Source organism: Sceloporus undulatus, chromosome 1, assembly GCF_019175285.1.
Source record: "Sceloporus undulatus isolate JIND9_A2432 ecotype Alabama chromosome 1, SceUnd_v1.1, whole genome shotgun sequence".
Classification (NCBI taxonomy): domain Eukaryota; kingdom Metazoa; phylum Chordata; class Lepidosauria; order Squamata; family Phrynosomatidae; genus Sceloporus; species Sceloporus undulatus.
Genome location: NC_056522.1, coordinates 66,583,190 through 66,592,026, shown reverse-complemented (window position 1 = coordinate 66,592,026; position 8,837 = coordinate 66,583,190). Strand labels below are relative to the sequence as shown.

Below are 8,837 nucleotides of genomic sequence, written 5' to 3'. Positions count from 1 at the left end.
AAATCAAATCATTTGAGATGTGGTGCTGGAGAAGAATTCTGAGGATACTGTGAATGACTAAAAGGACAAACAAAACAAATGGGTCCTAGAACAAATGAAGCCTGAATTTTCTCTACAAGCCAACTAATTAAGGCTGTCATACTTCAGCCATATCATGAGTAGGCACGAATCGCTAGAAAAGAGGATAATGCTCAAAAAGGTAGAAGGCAATAGGAAGAGATGAAGACCACACACCAGATGGTTTAATCAAGGAGGACATGGCCCTGAGTCTGCAGGACCTGAGCAGAGCTGTTGAGGATAGGGTGTCTTGGAGGTGTCTCATTCACAGGGTCACCATGAATCAGGGTCATCTTGAAGGCAGTTAACGACAACAGGAATCAATGTGGGTTAGCTTTTCATTCACAAAACACTCAAAAGTAAATCCTAATGGTTTTCAAATAATTAGTTATATTGTCAAAATAAATGACCAGAAAGTGAAGTCTTATGGGCTGGATAGATGGGGGGGAAAGGGGAAGACAGAGGCCGCTCCTTTATCCCCTGCATTGTTGCCATGGCAACTGCACATCGTGGTAATGATGAGCTCAGAAAAAGGAGCTGCAAAACACAGTGTTTTTTTTCTGCTGCCGCCAAGGCACCAATAGTGCTCTGGAGCAGCACAGTGACGTTTGTTGTGCACTGCGCTGTTTGGACATGGTGCACAACACATGTCATTGACACATGCTTCGTCTGAAGGTGCATGCACCAAAGTGGTGCTGGGAGAGCGTGGTAAGGAGTGTGGGGACACTCTGCTCTCCTGAGCCTTTAAATCAGCCCCAGAATGGCACTTTTTGCCCATCTGTATTGGGCCTTAGTCTCCAGTTTGCTACAAACAATTGCCTCTGCCCTTTGCTGTGACTGACTGACTGGTATTGTGTGATTCTTAGACTGGACTCTGGAGTACTCCTTTGCATATTCCCCTGCTATGCTGCCCTCAGTAAAGGTAAGCAGGACACAATCAAACATACAGTTCAGACTGGTGGACATGCCTTCCTGCAACAGTATTCACTTTACATGAGAATGAACTTTCTTTTTAAAAATAGCTTTGTTTTCAAATTTAAAATTATCTTAGCCATTAGTAGTAACTATCACACAGTCTTTTTAAGTGTATATACCTTTGCAACAAATAGTAACATATGTTAGGCATTCTGAAGATTCCTCACATACTGAGTTTTGACTACCTGAAACTCAATTGTATATACTCATTAGTTCTGTAAAAATATGTAGCTACGTAACATATGAATGCCTGTGTGATGTAATGGTTTGAATGTTACAATTCAATGATATGCAGACACAAATACAAATGAGAATTCTGGTAAGACTAAGCTGGCTGGATCCTATATGACATGGTCTACCATATGATCTTTTTGGATATGTATGTAAGTCAAGGTTTTGTAAGAATAAAAGAACTGTTACATAAAGAGGGGGTTGCTAGATTTATACATTTCTTTTGAGACTGAACAAACAAAAGCCATTTTGATCATATATCGAAAATGTTTCAGCCTAGCTTGTTACTGAGGATTTGTTACTGAGGATAGATATCTTGCTTCTAATAGCAACCTCACTGCCTGTTTCTGGGCACTATCTGAAGTTCTGGTTCTGACCTATAAAACTTTACGTGGCTTGGGTCTAGGCTATCTGAATTACCATATTTTCCTGTACAAGCTTCTATGTATGACTGCTATTTGTAGCTGCAAGAGAGTTTCTTCTTTTGGTCCCACTGTTTTCAGAGGCACATTGGGAGAGGATAGAAAAGATGGCCTTTTCAGTGGCTGCCCCCCAAACTACCTTCTACCTTCTAAGGGAGGTTAACCGGCCCCTTCCCAATTGCTCTTCCAAAGGGAGGGAATGACTTTTCTATTTATAGCAAATGACTGCCTGATGTTGATAGATTTTAAATAGATGAGATGGACTTTTCAAGTTTTAACTTTATTTATTATTATCTATTTATTATTAATGAGAAGTTTAAAACCAGTTGAACATTTGCTTTTAATTCCATGGCCAGTTTAACTTTTAATATTTACAGTTTGCTACCTTTTATGGGTAATTTCCTCCCCTCCCCAGTTATGCTTGAAACTGCCTTGTAAATATATATTTAGTACAGTATAACAATCAAACAAATATTTCAACCTGTTTCTTTCTTTTCACTCTCCCATTTAGCTTTACCATTCCCTTTCATGCACACACACACACACACACTTTTATAACTGCTACATATATTTATATTATTATTATTTTATTTATATAGTGCTGTACATACAATCTTTTTAATAAGACGGTTCCCTGCCCTCAAGATTACAATCTAAAAAGACATGACACCAAAGGAGAAGGGAATGGTGATGGGGAAAGAGATCAGGTCCAGCAGTTCTTCTCTCCCTCTGAGGCCTGGACCAGTGCAGATGGACTGAAGGGAGGGTTCTTCTGCTTGAGTGTAGGCCTGATGGCACTGGTCCTGCCTTTTCTCTCCCTCCAGGCTGGTTTTCTGTTGCCTGGGCTTTTGTTGTCTGTCTCATGAGAGACAATATACTACTAAAACACAAATATCTACTTTTCTTGTTTGTCCTTTTTTCAGATGTCGATCTCTTGAGAGACACAAGATAATAATAAAAAAGAGACAGATGCATTATGCAACTTGCATCGTATAGAACAGCAGTGAGGTAAATTGCCCATGATTTGATTTTGTTTGCAGAAATGTCAATGGAAACAAAGCATATTATAACCTTGATGCTTACACAGACACCCTGACACAAGAACCCAATAATGAAAAATAATGTTTTCCTGATTCAGAAATTAGTGGCAGTAGGAATCTGCATAGCATCAAGCAAAGTTTAATTTCTTGTTTTCCTGAACTATTGCTATAGCCTCACTAAGAGCACAGGTCTTCAGGGCAGGAGACAGTTTAATAAGCAGCAACTATATTTTCAAGAAGCCCCTTCAACATTTTGTCCTCATTACCTTGCTGTTCTCTGGGACCACAACATGCATGGAGCTCACATATCCAGTACCATTATCAGGCTTCCAGTCCCTCCCTTCCTGGTTTCTTCTTGACCTTAGCATTGTAATAATAATAATAATAATAATAATAATAATAATAATAATAATATTTATTTATAACCCGCCTCTCCCTGTGTTGGATCAAGGCAGGTAACAGCATATAAAAAAGAGAAAACAATAAAATCAAAAGTACAGAAACGATAGATAAAATTACACTAGACTCCAAATTCCCACTCCCCTCCCCTAAAATTAACTTTAAAAGCAATTCCCAAACAATGGGCAATAAAATCAGTCAAGAACAAATCAGTCCGAAGACAACAATTTAAGCAAGTGGAGAGTGTAATTAGGGGATCAATTTGGGAAGGCCCGCTGAAAGAGATCCGTTTTTATTGCCTCCTTAAAGGCCTCCAAAGATGTTAGTTAGCGGATCTCGTCCAGCAGATCATTCCAGATTTTTGGAGCGGCAGCAGAAAATGTCCTCTGGGAAGTAGTTACCAGCCTAGTTCTCTTTGACTGTAGTAGATTCTTCCCTGAGGATCTGAGAGTGTGGGAAGGATTATATGGGAGGAGGCGTTCCCTCAGGTAAACTGGACTCAGGCCATGTAGGGCTTTATAGGTAATAACCAAAACCTTATACTGTGCCCAGAAGCTAATAGGTAGCCAGTGAAGGAATTTTGGAATGGGTGTGATAGAATCAAACTTGGAACTCCCAGTCACCAATCTGGCTGCCATGTTTTGGACCAGTTGCTGCTTCCGAATGTGGCATAAGGGTTGCCCCATGTAGAGCACATTGCAGAAATTGAGATGAGAGGTTACCAGTGAATGTACAACCATTTCTAGGTTTTCCTGTTCCAGGAAGGGTTGTAGCTGGCGAATCAGCCAGAGCTGATACTGGGCACTCCTGGCTGTCGCATCCACCTGGGATGACAGGTGAAGCGATGAGTCTAGGAGCACTCCCAAGCTACAAACACAGTCCTTTAGGGGAAGTGTGACCCCATCCAGAACTGGGGAGCTTATCACCATACCCAGATTGGGATTGTCTATGACGAGTACCTCCATTTTATTTGGATTCAATTTAAGTCTGTTTTCCCTCATCCAATCCATTACTGACTTCAGACAGTCATTCAGAGGAGCACAATTCGTGAAATAGTGCAATGAATCAGATCATCTTAACCCACCAGTTGCATGAGATGGTTACAGCCACTTGAAGAACTAGGTAGGAGTTATGTAAAGCAAAGTCCTTTACTATTTGTTTCAAACTCCCCACTTTCTGTGTCTCTCTCAAGTGCTAACTTTCTGATGCCTGTTCCCTCAATCTGTCTTTCCCCACTGTTTCTGGGTTATTCTCTGTGGGTGCTACTCCAATTTTTAATAATAATAATAATAATAATAATAACAACAACAACAACAACATTTATTTGTATCCTGCCCCTCTGAGAACAATCGGGGTGGCAATTACTTTACTTAGTCCCATGTACACTGATGTATCACCAGTCATATTTGCTACTAAAATCTTGCATTTTGTATATTTAAAATTATTTTAGGTCACTATTAATGGATTAAATTTTCATAACCATAAACTACAAATATCCAGTGTGTAGTAACAAGTTGCCTAGGTACTAATGTTGATATACCTACCTGCCCCCACACTTTCTATATCTTCTCCTTACTATCTTCTAAACATAATCTCTTGATAGTTGGCATGTTAAGCTTAAGGAGGATAAGAAATCTGCCAGCAGATGAATGCAAAGCAAGAACAATTCTCAAAATGCTAAAAACATACAAACAAACAAAAAATAACCCAAAACAACCTTCCTAATGTTTAATTCTAATAAACCCAACACCTATGGTCTAATGTATTTTTAGAGACTTCCTCAACAGGATAAAAAGCCTGTGGAATTTCTGTAAAATGTCATTCCAAGAAAATGACTGGGGACAATAACTTGCTTGAGCCACACTTTTCTGCAAATTCTTTGTTCTCTTGACAAGGTCTTCAAAGTATATATACTGGGACAAAATATGTCAGATTTATTCCAGTTTATTACAGTTCAATGCTGTTCGGCATTTTGACACATGTTTTTTCTATGTTTTCATATGTTAAACCTGGAAGCATTTGATAGTACAGATATGAACAGCATCACAGAATTTCTTATTCACAATGAGACAGGGCACCTAACACTTCAAGATATTCTGTTTAGAAATGAACAGCTCTTGTGAGTTTCTTTATCGCTTGCCTGCAAACAAGAACTGGAACAATTTGATAAAAAACAAAACAATCCATATATTTCTACAATCAAAAGTATTTAATAATTTGGGTACAATGCACATTTTATTATTTTATTGGTTACAACTAGGTACAATATACAGTTCACAGTTTTATTAGTTATATGCTCTTTTTCACATTGCTGAGTGGAAAATGTGTAGCAATCTAGCTGCAATATATATTGTATTATTTTGAAAAGTTGATATATATGTAAAAGTGTTTGTGTATTAGCAACTGAAAAATGTAGAAACTGAAACATTTTGCATATTTTTCAGTACTGTTTGTTAATCACTTCCAGAGACACAACAAAGAGTATCAAAAATAAGCTTGAATAAGACAACCCATAATAAAGTTGAAACACCAGTGACTTAGTTTGTAAGATTTCTTAAAATCATAAGTCAAAGTATGTCTTCTTTTCCAAATCAGATTAATTCTTTTCACCCCTTTGTTCAGACAGCAGATGAAGGGAAACCATCTTTCAAAGAAGGAATCATCTTTAGCTAGGGCTCTCAGCTGTCTACTTTGATGTGTTATCTCTTCAGACAGTGCCAAACAGTGAATCCTTATGAGCCATTTCAGAACTGAATACCCAGGGAAGGTTTTTCACTGCCTGGATAATTTAATTCTAGCTTTTAAAAGAAAATTGCATGCATTATTTCTGGAGAAGAAAGACTCAAGGGAACGAGCAGACATAGGACATGCAATAACATAAAGGTGGGTGTCATCAGTGCTGAGGTAGCACTGAACATTGTGTGAAGTGATGACTCTATTGTGCAGCTCAGCCATGGAACTCCCACTGGAAAGTCCTTTATGATATGATCAAAGGGCCAGATGATGGATGGCCTGTGTCAATTGCCCCTCACAGAGCAGAATCCCATTACAAAGGAAGGGACCATCTGAAATACTCCTCCAAATTTCCCATGTTTAACATATTGCCCAATCAGCTGACCACCAGCAAGGACAAGGTATCAAAAGGAAATGAGAGATTCTTGAAATGCACAGAACTAGTGTCAGTCAGAGAGGAAGAGGAGTATTGTTTAAACAGCAGAGGAGAAATAGTGGAGCATATGAAAATACTTAATAACATTGCATCATCCAGTCCAGTATTAACTCTCACAAGTTGACCATAATTCTTTAGGATCTTAGGAAATTTTCCCCAGACTTTCTATCCAGGATCCAGGCTGTTCTACATACCAAACTGTGCTAACCAATGGGTTACTGCCCTTCCTCATTAATTTTACTGCTCACTATATTTCATAGGAAAGGCTGTGTGCTATTAGAAGGAAAGAAGAGAACAGATGACAGGTCTTTGATGTGTCTGAGAGACCACACTCAGGCAGCCATAGAAGTCATAGGGGTTCTTATAGTATGGGTGACACCTGGCTGAACAAGACTATGTGTGAAAGGGATCTAGGAGTCCAAGTAGACCACAAATTGAACATGAGTCAACAGTGCGATGTGGCAGCTAACAAAGCTAATGTGATTTTTGGTTGCATCAATAGAAGTATAGTCTAGATCAAGGGAAGTAATAGTGCCACTGTATTCTGCTCTGGTCAGGCCCCACCTGGAATATTGTGTCCAGTTCTGGGCACCACAATTAAAAAAGGATGTTGAGAAACTGGAGCGTGTCCAAAGGAGGGTGACTAAAATGGAGAAGGGTCTGGAAACCATGTCCTATGAAGAACGACTTAGGGAGCTGGGGATGTTTAGCCTGGAGAAGAGAAGGTTAAGAGGTGATATGATGGCCTTGTTTAAATACTTGAAGGGATGTCATATTGAGGTGTGAGCAAGCTTGTTTTCTGCTGCTCCAGAAACTAGGACCCAGAACAATGGATGCAAGCTCCAGGAAAAGAGAGTCTACCTCAACATTAGGAGGAACTTCCTGACATTAAGGACTGTTTGACAGTGGAACAAATTCCCTTGGAGTGTAGTGGAGTCTCCTTCCTTGGAAGTCTTTAACCAGAGGCTGGATGACCATCTGTCGGAAATATTTGATTTGGATTTCCTGCATGGCAGGGGATTGGACTGGATGGCCCCTGCAGTCTCTTCCAACTCTGATTCTATGATTCTATGTATTTATGTGCATGTGCAAGCCAATGGTTGTGTACAAGTCTTTACTAAATAAAAGTATTATATTTACACTAGCCTAGTTAAAAAACAGCTGCATATAAAGAAATTGCAGATCTAGAAAACAATGATAAAATAACATTACAGTTATTGCCTTCCCAGAAGATGCAGAGGAGGAGATCCAATTGCTTTCTTCAATAATGCACTGAGGGAACTGCTGTAATTTGCCAGTTGAAGTTCTATGGGGAAATCACAGGCTGATCAAGAAGTAATAGCAAGGAGAGGCAGAGCCTGCACAAACATTACTGTCTCAGAGGGGGGAGGGACCTTTCCAAATGCTACTGAGCATTACAACAAGGTTTACATAAACCAGATAGATGTTGGGTGAAAATTGTTATAACCCCCCCCCCCCACACACACACACACACACTAGCCTTTTATCTCTCTCTTGATTCAGCCATACATTGCTGATCTCTGTTGAGTCTAGGAAAACATTTTTTTTCCTTGAATGATCCACTGTGCCCCCCTGGAATCCTGTGCTAGCACTTTTCAACATACGAACAAAATGAACTTTGAATAGATCCCTTTGTCTGAATTTGGACCCTTGCTACTGACCTGTCCTGGTGATCCCTGGATCTTAGTACAACACTACCACTTGAATGGTGTGAAGGCTCCTGATGCCTGCACTGCTTGCAATTTGCCTACCTGAGATAGTACATTTGTTCTTTGGGGAAACTGAACTGATTTGGTAATTTCACAATGCAGGCAATGGTCTAAAGATGCATCTGTACTATGGTTACATCCATAGTCAGCTGTCACATATAGCTATGGAATTCTGGTTTTGTGTAATATGTAGAATTGTCTGCTACAGCGTTATAGTGTCCCTCTTCAGAAACTTCTAAGTACCTCAGTAACTACATCCCAAGATTCCCCAGGATGAAAACACGATATATAACATATGATGAAACTGACATAAATGTGTAGTTCTGATATTTTGGAGATATATTTTAAACCCTTCAAAATTCTATGCATGGCAGCTAGAATGATCCCAACTGCTGAACCAATGACATGTTTTTAGTCTGTTCTAAAAATACAACTAGTGGGTTCCATGCTGCTCATGAACCAGGTACAATTCTCTGTGGTGTCCAAAGGGAACCAGCTGTTCTATGTGCTAGCAGGTGGGACCATGATGACTAATCTAATGATCTAAGCCTTTATGTAGCTACTCATAGGAACTGGTAGTTAGAAATGTGTGTAATGACAGCTAAATTGATCAATATGCTCATAAACAGCTTTATGTGTGATTATTCATAAGCTTTTGCAAAACATAAGCACTACAGGACTAATTACAATATAATTAGTAGGATTCAGATATTCAGTGCACTGGATCTCCATTTTGCTCATGCTAACAAAGCATGAAGTCAATGTTCAAAAGAGCCACCATGAGAGAGGCATGTGGAATTAAACTAATGTTAAG

At 39.3% G+C, this 8,837-nt stretch overlaps 1 long non-coding RNA gene across 1 annotated transcript; it reads left to right on the top strand.

Moving 5' to 3' along the window:
* The first annotated feature begins 805 nt into the window (after positions 1–805).
* On the top strand, positions 806–7,140 carry LOC121928776. Its single transcript, XR_006103576.1, has 3 exons — positions 806–979; positions 2,609–2,693; positions 7,105–7,140. It is a non-coding gene; the product is annotated as an uncharacterized LOC121928776 (long non-coding RNA).
* Positions 7,141–8,837: the final 1,697 nt, after the last annotated feature.